General features: G+C 41.1%; 1 protein-coding gene across 1 annotated transcript in view; it reads left to right on the top strand.

Moving 5' to 3' along the window:
- CDS2 (CDP-diacylglycerol synthase 2) overlaps positions 1 to 14,284 on the top strand; it is a 46,474-nt gene that overhangs the window by 923 nt on the left and 31,267 nt on the right. The window lies entirely within an intron of this gene.

Raw genomic sequence — 14,284 nt, 5'->3', positions numbered from 1 at the left:
ATGTGGGCGTTGATGGGGTAGAGGAGGAGGGTATAAAAGAGGCCATCATGGCCGGGACTTAGCTGGTTGGGGGCTGAGGAGTGAGGGAGGGGTGTAGACTCCTTTGACTGAAGTGAAAGGTTAGTGTAGGGGAGTTGAGGAAGGTGAAGAGTGGTTCTTTGATTGTGGACGTTGAATGACAGCATACACGTCGTGGTAGTATTTGGAGCTTGGAGTTAGCAGTGGTCAGGAGTAGTGTATTTGGTAAATTGATCTAACAGTGATGTGCAGAATAGACTGAGGGAGTCTGGACCGGAATGAAAGAGACTGCTTAACTCGCGGGCTGCCAACGGGTGACCTGCAGATGTTTTCTTTAGTCCGTACCTTGCGTTAGAAACCGGCCCATTTCTCCCGACAATCTGAATTTCCAGTTGAATCATTGGAAGATCTGCTATCGCATTCCCATCCTGATTAACGTTTGGCAGGGCTGAAGAACAGCTGTTCCCACCAATCCCCATTGCCCTACACCAGGCCCATGCACCCGTTTATGTAGCTTACTGTTTTTGACAAGTGGAGGAAAGGAATACTGGGGAGATACTAGGAAGGAAGGAAGGAAAAAAACCCCACAAGATTTGGTGTCAGGATGTCGACAGAGCAGTTATACTAGGAGTAATGTCTTGGGTGAAAGATACTGGGACTTTAAGTAGGTGTGTTGTTATGAGAGTGAACACTTTCCAAGAAGAATTCTCCATACTGATTTTTAAAATGTGTTTTGGAGAAAATGTAGGGCTTGGGTGCAAGTTTAGGAGTCACTTGCAGACACAAGTACTTTGAAGTCTCTACTCTTCCCACTAAATATCGTAGTTCGGCCTGGGAGCACTCTGTCCCCACCCTGCATATGCCTGTTGGTGAGCTTTCAGATATTTGGAGGCTTGGCATCCCTGTAGGAGGGTGAGAGATCAAATTTGATCTTTCTAGGGCTTTGTGGGTTTAGAAGGTGTGAGAAGAGCAAGAAGAAAAGAACTCATGACACCTAGTGGGTTATGTTTTTGAAAAACTATTTGTGATAATTAGAATGGTAAAAACAAACAAACCCACACACCCCAAAGCCATGAGTTTAGAAACATAGTTTCTACCTTCTCCATCCAACTACTTGGATCCATCTCCTAGACGAAAGTGCCGATTGGTTCTTAAATACTTTCCCATCTCCTGTTTTAGGTAAGGAGGATATGAGAAGCTGTTCAGCTAAAGGTATCTTTTTTTTTTTTTTTTCCCCACAACCATGGTCAAACTGCTTATATGACGGGATGCCTGGAGCTCTGAGGTTCACCAAGTGCTTGTTGCTCCCTAAACACACAGCAGCACTGCATCCTGTTAAAAGCCTGATGTAGTAGTCCATTTGTTCAGAATAAAGCAGTTGGCCCCTCACTCCATTGGATTTAATATTTCTGAATTATTATGCATCAGATTTTTAAGAATAAAAGTACATTTTAAGAACTGTGAAATGCTTTATTTGGTTTTGATGAATGCATATAGATTTTTAAATTTTTTGGTTTATACTATTTCATAGTTCGAAAAACTACATGATTCTGGCTTTGCTCATGTTCTTGGATTACAACTTTAAAAAGTTAGAAACAGTAGAACAAGGATATCTTTTTAGGGAAATAAATGGTGAAATGGGAATTTTCTTATTTCATAGTAGAAGAATTCAGAAAACAGTATCAGGTCAATTCGCTAAAAGAACTGGAACAAATTCAAAAGATTTTTTAAAATGTTACAGTTGCTTAACTTGTGGCAAAATGTCTTGTAAATAAGCAGATAGTTGTTATTTTTAAAATAATCTGGGGAATGTGCTTATTATAAAAGTCAGAGGTATTTTGTTATATTTAGCATCCTAGAATGGAATTGTCAAAGCCAATTGCTAATAAAGGAAATGTTTTCTTCTGGGAACCGTGCTTATAATTTTAAGGTCCCAAAGCACAGTATTGTTGCCAAACTAAGAAACTTGGAATTTAAGCTTTGGGAATGATCTTCCCACCCATCCATGTTTTTCCAAGGGAGCTTAGGAAAGAAAGGGGTGAAATGTAGGCCAAAAGATTTGGCATCTTAAAATTTATGATTGGGTTGGCATTTTAGGAGACTGTTTTGGAGGTTAGGATGAACGTTCTGGGGTTTTCGTCTGTACTTAGATGCTGGAGTGCTATTTAAATTAGAGCTTTACTCATTTCAAGGCCTTCTTTCTAGATCAGTGGAATCAGTACAGAGAGGAAATAGTGACATTTAGAAAGGGGAGTTTAAATTCTGACGATGATGGTTTTTAAGAGCAGGACTTGAGAATCAGCTACGTCTGTCTTGAGCCTGAACTCTGCCACTTACCAGCTGTGTCACTTTGAGCAAATCACTTAACTTGTATAGAAGCCTCAGCCATCTTTACAACAGGGGTGATAAAAAAAAATAGCGTGTGCTTCAGAGGATATTCATGTGAATGAAATGAGTGTGCATGTTACAAATCTAGGGCAGGAGTGGTCACATTGTAATGATGTGTTAGCTTTGTGTCTCTGGTAGAAATACAGTTTTATAAAAAAAAACCAAACCTTTAATATTCACACCTTCCACTCTTGGAAGATTTAATCATCAATCAAGTTATAATTGTCTGGAGTAGTCTTTTTCTATTTAGCCCCTTTTAAGGAAAGTTTTATAGACAGCTTAGCCTTCTATGACTTATTTTTTCAGTTCATTTTCTTGCTGAATTTTTCTGTGCTCAGAATCACAGTCAAGCTTTGGCTGTAGAATGAACATCTGTGCATGTTTTCCTTCACAGCATTAGGTATAATATATTTTAGGATAGTGGTGAATAATTAAAAATGGTTTTCTGGTAGACTTTAAGAGTGAACTACTGAAATAATGAAATCTTACTTCAGTGCTATGACTACAGCTGTAGGAGAAATGCCTTATTTCTTTCAAACTTTTTTTTCTTTTTCACATTGAGAAAGAATTTGGGTATTGAAAACTCTATCCTTAACATGGTTCCCGGACTTAAATACAGAGAAAAATGAAAGATTGATTTGTTGTGTAATCCAGCCTTTTAAATTGATTATTTCTGTTGCTCAAACAGTATAATTTTATTTTAAAAACTCAATTATTTCCTGACTTATGACTACTTAAAATTAGTTTTCTTAAAAAGCTAACTGAAAATGTTCTGTGTTTGCATAAATTTTTGTGATATTTCATTAGCATTTAACATCTTTTAAAAATAGTAAATTGCTCTTGTCAGATATTAGTACTAGAAGGGGTTTTAGGGATTATTTTATAGCAGAGGATGCCTTAGCCCAGAGCATTTGTTACTTGCTCAAGGTCATACAGCTGGTTAGATGCAGAGTGGTTGATAGTATGAAGGTTTCTAATCCAGTTTTATTCATTATGTTGCATAATATTGCCTTCAAGGATACAGACTTCATTTACAGACTTTAAAAGCTGCATTGATTGAGTTTGATAGGAAAAAAAATGCCCTAGTATCACCCGTTTTTCTTATGTGGCTACAAAATCAGAAAACTAACAAAATAAATCTTTCAAAATGTCATATGTATATATGTATATATACACACATGTATATATATTTATGTATATAAATATAAAAATTCTCAGGTAGTGAATGTGAGAATCTGAGAAAAATTCTTTTTTTGGTAGACAAGGTTGATTAGGTCCAGTTTTCCTGGTTATTGAAAAATGGGTGATTTATGTATTTTAAGCCCATCCCTGGGAGCAGCCACTTGGGTGTATTTGAAAGGAGCTTGTAGCAAGGTGTGGGCTCCTTTCAGTTGCATGGGAGGCCGCTTGGAATAACTGCCTCCTGGTTGATGACTCTTAGTGTGAGAACTGTCTGCTTTAGCAATAAGCCGTCGTTCCGTATTCAGCACACTTTCTTTTGAGACTGTTCCCTGAATCCAAAGCCTGCTGTATACAGTCTCAGTTGCCCTGAGGGAGGGCTGGTGTCTGTGTTCATGAGGAAAATGTCCAGGATTTTATATCAGTTTGGGCTCCAGATAATCCATTCTTTCGCCACTGATTTGAAGAAATGCTGTAATTTTGAGTGCATCTGGGAAACTTGAAGTGACTTGTACCAATGTCACAGTGCAAATAATCACTCTTTGAACTGTTTGAAAAAGATGTGCATCAATATTTCTGATTTGTGTACCCTGCTGTGTTTTCTAGGATCCACCTAGGAGGAGGGAAGTGAACTCCTTAGCCTTCCGGGGCAGCTGTCCTGCACACAGCTCCCTAAGCTGCTCACTGTGCTGGGACAGCCTCCCCTGCCTTCCTGAGTGGCGCTGGGGGTGGTGAAGCACAGCCTTTCACTTACACACTACCTCTGGCTTGGCAAAGAGACCCTGGCTCTTGACTGTTAGTTTTGCTGGGGTCTTGTTGGAGGAATGCTAGTTCTTGCCTTCCAAGCCTTTGCCACCAATGGCTGCCAGGTGGGGACAGTGGCGCAGCTCGCCCTGCCAGTCCCGATCTTTGTTCTCTTGCTGTTTGCCCCAACAGTGGGGATGACATAGGGCCCACTGTTAAGTGACCTTTTAAAGAAAGTTAAACTGTATTATGCTGTTTTGACTAGACAGGGCATGCGTGGTTTAGAATTTGAAAGGTGCAGAGTGTACACGGTGAATGCCTCCTCCTCCTCCCTGGTTCCCCTCCCTGGAAACGGCCCCTCCTGCCAGTTCATCGTGTGCACGTGTGCCCGCTGTTGGTGCAGAAGGACCTGAACTGTCCTTTTGATTTGTTGTCCTTTTGGTATTAGCTCTTTTGTATTAGAGTCACCACAAGGCCAGCCTGGGGCTTCTCTGTGAAGACTTCACTGCGTTTTTGAAAGAGCCCTTGAGATCTGGGATTTACTGGCAATACTCTGCTCTTGAGTCCCTGAACTTGAGAGGGCGTCTGTCATTGACCCAGATCCCTTAGTGGGTGACTCTCAGAGCCTTGTCCTCACAGGCTGTGTCCTGCTAGTCCCGTGGTTTCAGTGATCTAAAGGAAATTCCGAAGTGTATGTTCCTCAGTCAACACAAATTTACTTGGTCTCAAATCTGACTTTTCTCATTTTAGATGTTGACCTGCCTCCTCTCTGCTCTGCTCCAGCTTGAAATCCATTAGTCTCTGCTCCCTCGTCTAGTCCAGGTCATCAGGTGTTACCTGGATTCCTTATCTGTGTTGCTTTTGCGTATTTCGGGTTCAGGACTTGATGCCTGAACTACTGTAAACCCTTCTGAGTGAGCTTCGTCCCTCTAGGACTGGCTCTCAGCCCTTTCTAGCCTACCTGACCTTTCTTTGAACAGCTCTGAAACCACCCTATGAATTACAGAAAGAAAAAAAAAAGTGATTCTGTCCCCTTTTCCAGATCTCTTAAATTTGGTTCTTTATGGCCCCCTCTCTTAACCAGCCCCTCTTCCTGCTTGGTGCCTCTGTGACGTGGATCTCGGCTCTTGGTATTTCCAACCCTAGGAAACGTGCTCATTTTCTGTTAGCCTTTCCCCCATCTCTTACCTATTTAAATACTATTTTCTCAAACCCATTTTAGATCTTCCCCATCTCAGTACTTCATCAGGCATGTGTGTATTGTAGAAGTCACAGAAATGTGTACATATGAGAATGAAATCCATCTACAGTCCCACCATTCAGAGAAACCACCATTGTCCAAATGCATAGCCCTCCTGTGCTTGTTACTACTGGTGGCTGTAGTGGTAGCTGCCATGGGTGATCTGACAGGTTGCCTTCTTATGCTGTCAGAAGCATTTACACACATTGTTAAAAGTTTATAAAGGTTCTCTGCAAACAGTATTTCAAACTCTTTTTTATTATGAAAGAAATAGATGAAAATAAGAGATATTTGTAAAAGCACCAAGAAGAAATCTCCTTAACCCTGCTACTCAGATAACCACTGTTAATGTTTCTTTTTATATACATTTTGTACATTCTTGCACATTTTTAACTTAATTATGTGCCCTAGACATTGTTCAGGTCTTTAAACAGTTTAAATCATTTTTAGTGGCTGTGTGTCATTTAGTTGACACTGTACCTGAACTTATTGAACCAACCAGGCATTTCAGTATTTTGTTGCTGTAAGCCAACTGTAGGAAATACCCACGTTGAAAAACAGTAACAACTTTGTGCACATGCATATCCTTAGATAAATTCTATGTTTAGAACTGCCAACTCAGAAAGGGATATAGGCGGAGGGCATAGCTCAGTGGTAGAGTGCATGCCCAGCATGTATGAGGTCCTGGGTTCAATCCCCAGTACCTCCACTGAAAAAAAAAAAAACACCTAATTACTCCCCTTCCCCCAAAAGGGATATACATTGTTTAAGCTTTTGATACAAATAATGTATTTTATTCCCACAGTATATTTGTCATCATCAAAACTGTATTGAGAGTGTTTGACCTTGTGATCTCTCCTCTCCAGAGAGGAATACTGAATATTCACTTGTTTCATAATCTTGGGAGAGGCATTTCGGCCCAGTGGTTACAAACACAGATTCTGGAGTTGGATGGCTTGGTTTATTACTTTGCTCTACCACCGATTTGCTTCAGTTTCTCATCTGAACAGTGGGGCTTAGAATGGGGTTGTTCTGAGGCATTATCACTTGCACCCTATACGAACTGTCCCTTAGAGTAACCAAATAGTTGGTTAGAAGCTTCTCTTTATGGAATAATTGAAAAAGGAGTGATGGAATTTGAATGTTAATCTTTTTACACCCCATTGGATTATTTAGAAGAAGGCAGTAACCATCAGTGCTACTACGGACAACCAGATATTGTGTACCTGATGGAAGTAGAGTACAATGCTACTGATAGAGGAATCTTGTCAAAAAATCATACCCAGGACTCTTCAAGACCATAGTTCTAAGTGCTAGTTTACAGGAAATTCAAGGGACAATGAGAAACAATACTGAACAAATGACTTGATTGCTTTAGAAAATAAATGGCAAGGAGACATTCTGCCTTTCTTTAAAAAAAAAAAAAAAAAAAAGAAGAGAGGGAGGAAGCAATAGACATATGGAGGGTAAAATTACAAATTAATAGACTTAAGGCATATGGATGATTTCTAGCCCTTATCTGGATCCTGGTTCAAACTGCTATAAAGAGAAAAAATTGAAACTACTGGGTAAATTTGAATATTGGATGTTTAATGTAAAGGAATTGCTAATTTTTCAGGTGTGGTAATGTAATGATATGGTGATGTTTAAAAGTCCCTATAAGAAAGCACTGACTCTAAAGAAAACAATTGATGAATCGAACTACTTTAAAATTAAGAACATCTGTTTACTGAGCTATTAAAGAGAGTGAGGAGGAAGGCCACAGGCAATGAGAGGATATTTATAAATGTCTGACATAGGACTCATATCCAGAATCTATAAATAATTCCTACAAAATGAGTATAAAAAAGACAACTCAGTAGAAAAATGGGCACTTTAGATGGTCAATAAATGTGTCCAACATCATTAGTCATCAGGAAAATCAAAGCAAAACTCACAAGATACCACTATATACCCACCAGAATGGCTAAAATTAAAAAGACTGAAAGTACTAAGAGTTGACAAATGTGTGGGGCAAATGGAACCTTCATATACTGTTTGTGGGAGTATGAATTGGTACAATCACTCTGGAAAACTGACAGTATTTACTGAAGCTAAATATATGCAAACCTTATGATCTGGTGGTTCCACTCCTAGGTGATTGCTCAATAGACATCTACACATATGTTCACGAAAAGACAAGTTCTAAATTCTTTTTTGGGAGCAGAGGGGAAGGTAATAGGTTTGTTTGTTTATTTATTTATTTAACAGAGGTACTGGGAATTGAACCCAGGACCTCATGCATGCTAAGTGCGCATTCTACCACGGACCTATACCCTCCCCGCTAAAAGACAAGTTCTAGAATATTAAAAGCAGTGTTCTTTGTAGTAGCCCCAAGTTGCAAATAATCCAAAGTGTGAATAATGCTGCTACAAACATGGGTCTACAGATACCTGTTGGAGTCTTTGCTTTCAGTTCTTGGGCAACATATCCCCAAGTGGAATTGCTGGGTCGTAAGTACTTCTATGTTTAATTTTTTTAGGAACTGCCATATTTGTGTATTAGAAGTTTCTTAGTTTTAATTTCTAACAATGGCAAGCATTGATAGACATAACATACATAAACAACTCTGGAGGTCCTCAATAATTAAGAAGAGTGTAAAGAATTCCTAAGATCAAAAAATTCAAGAACTGCTGCTCTAATGAACTGTATTACTCAACAAGGAAGTAAAGGGTTGAAACAGTCATTATTAATGGATGTGTGGATGACTTGAGTGGTGAATAGGGTGGCGCTCTTTTGCCTTCAAGTATCTCAGTTTGGAGGAAACGTTTATACAGTCACCCTGATGATGGGGTTCACATCAGGTGGATGGTCAGACTCGGCCGTCCTTGTTTTGGTGCCGCTGTAGATCTTCCTGAACTGACAAGCCTTTATCTTCCTATAGACCATGGTGGACCATGCTTTAGGATGGAGAAACTGCAGAATGAAGCTTTGTTACATTCCTGGTTCTTACATTAAGATTTTCTTTGTATGGTGCTGTATGGTATATGTCAGGCCATTTTTTAAAAAAAGCTGCTCATAATATCTTCACAAGGCATTGGTTGCCAATATGACTCAAAATACCAGTACCTTTGGAGGCCACACATCTCTTGAAATTTAAAATACTATTCAAAATAAGTAATGATTCTGATGTTCTCCCAGTGTTGTTTGAAATGTAACTCAAAAATTTCCGCAATGCATTGTTCTGTTAAAAATGTTGAATGGATCTTTGGGACATAACTATACTTTTTTTTTCCCCTGTAAAAACATTGACTGAAAACATGTTGAAGATCATGTGTACATTCTGTGAGGTGTATATGTTAATCCATGTCGGTCTCCCCAGGAAAACATTAGCTGGGGAGGGTTTGCAGGGTGTGTTTGCCTGATCTCTTCCAGCTTGCAGAACTCATCACTTCCTCCAAAGGCAGGCAGCACAAAGCCCAGTCCGGTCATTAGTCATTGTGTGTGGCTCATAGTTAGCATTGCAGTTTGATGACCAGTAGTCTCCTCATTGGGTCTGGTGACTATGCACAAAAGGGTTATTATCAGTCTGTCATCTCTCACCCTTCCAAGTGTGGAAGAGGGGCAGGATGAAGGTGGACAGTACATCCCAAATAAGCTTCCCCATTCAGACGAGGAAAGAATGTGGGAGACACACAGCCGTGTCTTGGCTCACCTCTCTCCTGAGTGGGAGTTGGCCTGACTTCTGTGTACTGAGATGGGGTCTGTTGCCTGATAGGCTTCATTTTACGCTGAGTGGGTGGGGAGCAGAAGCCCCTAAATCCCATCCACCATCTCACGTCAGATCTCAGTCCCAAGCTCCTCCAGGTTTCAGAGGGCTGACGCCTCCTGCTTTCCCTAGAGCCTCTCCTGTGTCTACTCTTGGCTGCATCCCCCGCCCCCCCGACCCATTTTATTTCATCCATCTTAGCTCTTCAGTCTACTTTGTCATCCAGAAATTTGTTGAAATTTCATATCCCTTGATGACTCCTGGCCCCTAGTACTTCTGTTCAAGGGCACGGTTTTATTCCTTACTGTACCCATTCATTTCAGGGGGATGTTAGGTCAGTAGGTATGGACTCTGTCTGCCTTCTTCACCAGGGAGCTTTGAGTTTTGAGAGACCAGGCTGATCTTACAACATTAGAAGCAGGTGGTTGCAACACTGTTGTTGTTGTTTTGTTCTTTGCGTGTGATGAAGGATAAAAATGGTTCCTCTTGACTGATGAAACCTGTGAATTCTGGGCTTCTGCTTTTGGCAAGCAAGAAGGGCAAATTGCTGCCGACTGACTCTGGGAAGTGCCTGTGTTTGGTTTGAGCTGGCTGATGGAGGAGAGGAGACAGGGTAGGGGCCAGTGAAGAAGAGTGTGCTTTGCTACCAAAGTTTGAGAAAACGAATTTTTGAGAAGAAAGGAAAGGTCAGTGGCAAGCGCCATGGAGATGTCAAGTAGAATAAGGAATAGACATGGTTTATCTTCTGCCCCTGTATTTTCCTACAGTGACCCCAAACTCATTTTATGGAAGATGGTATCTTTATGGAAGATGGTGATGGGACCTAAGTTTTTTTTTGAACAATAAACCCTTATACATAATTTTGCTGTGTTGTAGAGTTTGCTGAGCTCTTACAATATTTTTTAGCCTCTATATAACTTTTCAAAAAAGCTAGCACTGTGTGTTTATAACCTATTTCTTTATACATTATAACAAAATCTCAGGCTTCTAAGCCAAAAAGTAGCCCCTGCTCTGTTTAACCGCAAGTGACTGAAAAACAAAAATGATAGAGGATTAAACAAGATGAAAATGTGTTTACCTCACAAAAAAGAAAAGTCTAGAGGTCAGCATGCCAGCAGCTTCATGGTGTCAAGGATTCAGGTTCCTCGTCTTGCTGTCCCACCATCCTGAGTGTGTGACTTCCACCTCTGGTACCGGATGGCTGCTAGAATCCTAGCCATCACATTCATATTTCAGAAAGCAGGAAGAAAGGCAGAAGAGAAAGTCTACTCCTTTTCTATAAGGACTTTTCCTAGAAAATACATTCACTATTTCTGCTTACATCCCATTGGCCAGACTCTGTCACATGTCCTTGCCTGGTTGCAAGGGAAGCTGGGAAATGGCCATGTACTGGGCTAAGCACTGGGGTTTCTATTAACAATGGAAAAAAAAAAAAAACCAGGAGAATAGATGTCGGGGCAACCAACGATCTCTGAGCACTTCTGAAGGCCTGAAGGTGCCTGTTAAAATTGGCAGGGATCTGTGAAGTGATGAAAAAGAAAAGCTGGGGGAAGATGCGGATGGAGAGCAGAGGAGACCAGTGGTGGCTGAAGGTCTCCTCCAGTGGTGGTGGGCAGCTGATTAGCTGATAGTCAGGCAGCAAGAAGAGGGGGACTGTTTGCAGGTTTGGGGATGGGAAGGAAGGAGCTGAGGACCAAGTGTAGGTAGCTGCCTGCTCCCCAGTGGGAGAACCATCAAGGCATAGGCCTTGAGCATCTTTTGGATGGTATAATATGTAAATGTTTGGCAAACGAAGGAATAATATGTAGAAAAGTCCCTGAATCCTAGTATCCACCAAGCATGGATGTCCAGCAACACTGTTTTAAAAACAGAAGAAAAACCAGGCCCTTAGTTCCCTCTCCCATATCATCTAATTTATATCTTTTGATCTCTCTATATGATGAAGCAGTAATTGTCTAAAGTGATGATTTTTTTTTTTTTAATTGAAGTACAGTCCGTTACAATGTGTCAGTTTCTGGTGTACAGCACAATGTCCCAGTCATGCATATACATACATGTATTCATTTTCATATAAAATGATGATCTTGAATTACTATAAAATTTGGTGGAAATAGCCAGAAATGGTAGAGCTTTGACAAGATGGCTTTAGATAAAAGTCACCCTTGCACATGCACCTGCTTCCTGCTGTTGCAGCAGAAATGTGTGTTTCCTAGGTGTTGGAGCAGTAACTTGCTGGAGGTGGAGCGGCTCCTGGCAGGGCCGGCATTGAAACCCAGGTGTCCTGCAGCCTGAAGGGCCTAAGGAGGATGCGCAATGAGGCAGTTACCTTTGGAGAATCAAATCAGTTATTAATAAATGCAATCTTTAAAATAAGAGATCCTTGGTGGAAAAATAACTAAAGGATAAGGTTGAGAAATAGCCTCATTGTGTTATACGTGGAGACTGGCTGGCTGGAGTTCTCATTGCCTCTGGGCATTTTTTTCCATGGGCTTAGCTCCAAAGGCATAAATCTCTAATCCCTTCCATTGTAGGTTTATAGTGTCCCATCCTGCTTTGAGTGTGAGAGTGTGAGGGTGTTCGTAGAAGCTGGGGACCCCCTTCACTACTGATCTTTGGTTACTTTGAATAGAATATCCCACCACAGTCCCATTTGTGCTGTGTTTGGGCTGTTTCTGTCCCCTCCTATAGTTTTGGGAGAGCAAGGACCACGTGAGCTTTGTTTTTTCACAGAGATGTCAGCCAGACACCCAGTTTTCTCTTGAACAGTTGCCATTTCTGTCTTCTGTCTGTTCCACAGAATTCTCTGTACAGAGACTTTTCAATTTGCACATAGTGGTCTGTTGGAAAGGTACCCCGGGGAGTAGCTATTTTGAGAACTTCTGATGAAAGAACCATTTCTTCCACAGATATCAGCCTCTTCTAGGGACTTTTCATCGGACAAGGGACATCTCATCGGACAAGGGATATCTCATCGTTCTGGGGTGGGGGGGTCCTGCTTGAGTCCTGAGAGCTGTTAGACATCTTGTTTCCTAGATCTCAGGGAAGAGTTGTCTCGATTACTGGACTTGGTGTTCTGACATGAGTCTTACATTTTTCATTGGTCTTAAGGTATCCAAAACACTGGAGTGAACCACCATTTGAAGTTAAACAAAAACTTTTAGTGTCCGGAGGATCAAAAAGGGGATAGAAAACCAGGATGGTCTGAGATTTTTCAGGGAAATTTGGCCCAGGATTTCCAGCGTTTGTCGTCCACTAATGTCTTGGCCTTGATGAGTTCAGTATAGGTAATGTGGCTGTAGAAGCTGACCCTGGGGCTTGTCCTTCTCATTGCTTTGAAGAATCTTATGGTCCTCCTGTGGGCATCCGTGTGTGATTCTAAGGCTCACTCATTGTTCTGAGGTGCTTAGCACCACCTGGGCAGGTGCAGAGGTGGTGACGGTTGAGCTGGAGGAGCAGGAATGTGCCTAGAAGGATGGCTGGAGACTCAGTTAAGGGTCCCAGAGTGTGATGGGGAGGCCTTAAGAGCCCTGCCAGAGAGTTTAGGGGAAGCCATTAAAGGTGTCAGCACAGAGGAATGAGAGCCTTAGGGTGTATCCATTTTGTACTTTTTAAAATTATGGAAGGAGTAGCTTATTTTGTGGAAAATGTAGAGGTGCCAGGAAAGTATAAAACATATAAGTTACCTTAATTTCACTACCCAGGGTATAACTGCTGTTAACACTTTCATCAAGTCCTGCTAATATTTTTCCTATAGTTTTTTGTTTTTTTAGAGACTAGACTTGCAGATTTTCTTTTCTTTTAATTTTTTTTTGTGGGGGGAGGTAATTAGGTTTTCATTTATTAATTTTTTAGTGGAGGTGCTGGGGATTGAACCCAGGACCTTGTCACACACTCTACCATTGGGCTATACCCTCCCCTACCTATGGTTTTAAAATGACTGGCATTCTTCCCTATCTTTGTTAAATAGATCATGACAGAATCTTCTGTTGTTGGACACATAGCCTATTTCTTCCCATAAATAATGCTGTGATGAACAGCCTCCTAAATTCTGTGTTTCTCTGGTTATTCATATAGGGTAGTGTCTCAATAGGGAATGACTAGGTCAGAGGAGATGTGAACCATTTAAAAACTCTTTGTACTTATTTCTAAATTGCCTTTCAGAGAGGTAGTACCAATTTACATTTCTATGAATACTGTATGAATGTTCTGGTTTTCTCCAACCCTGGTCCACAGTAAATATTCTTTTCATCTATTCATTCAGGCTCAATGTGAGAAAAATGATTCCTCATGGCCATTTCACTTTTTTACATCACTGATTATTAGAGAGGTTAAATCAGTATATAGGTTGTATTTGGCACATTGTCTTTCTCTTTTGCTGATTTTTCTATTGGCAGGATCACATTTTTCTTACTGATGATAAGAGGTTTTTTTTAGTAAAAAAGTTGAAAGAGCCGAACTGTGGTATTGTTCTTAAAGGATTTTTAGAAATGATTATCCATTTTTCACAGACAGGCCACAGTGATAGCCTAGCAGGGATTTGGGGCAGGGAGGTTGCTCAGGAGGGTTGGATTTCCTTACCTGCCTGCGGAAGCCTATGGGTAGATTTCTTCCCACCCCATGTCTTTCTCAGACTCCGGAACACCTACCTGTAGGGCCTAAGTACTGACTGAGTTGTCATGTCTTCCTCAAGCCTTTCTGGTTGAGAGATTGTTGCTCCCAGCCAGCAAAAAGTAAATGTGCTGAGAATAGCCGGGCTGATGTCCACAGTTTCTGCCTGGAAGTCCTTGCCCGGGCACTGAACCTGAGGACCCTCTCCGGGTGTGAACGGCTCACGGGCTCTGTCCATTCTTAGCTCAGGCCTACTTCTGAGGGTCTTGGCCTTCTGACTTCTTTACCCTGGTAGAGTTCTCTGGAAGAGAGATAGCTTGGAAGTGCTCTCAAGGCCAGGATGCTAGTAGCCTGTTAGG

This window comes from Camelus ferus, chromosome 19 (genome assembly GCF_009834535.1).
Source record: "Camelus ferus isolate YT-003-E chromosome 19, BCGSAC_Cfer_1.0, whole genome shotgun sequence".
Lineage (NCBI taxonomy): Eukaryota > Metazoa > Chordata > Mammalia > Artiodactyla > Camelidae > Camelus > Camelus ferus.
This window is presented reverse-complemented; position numbering and strand designations above follow the sequence as displayed.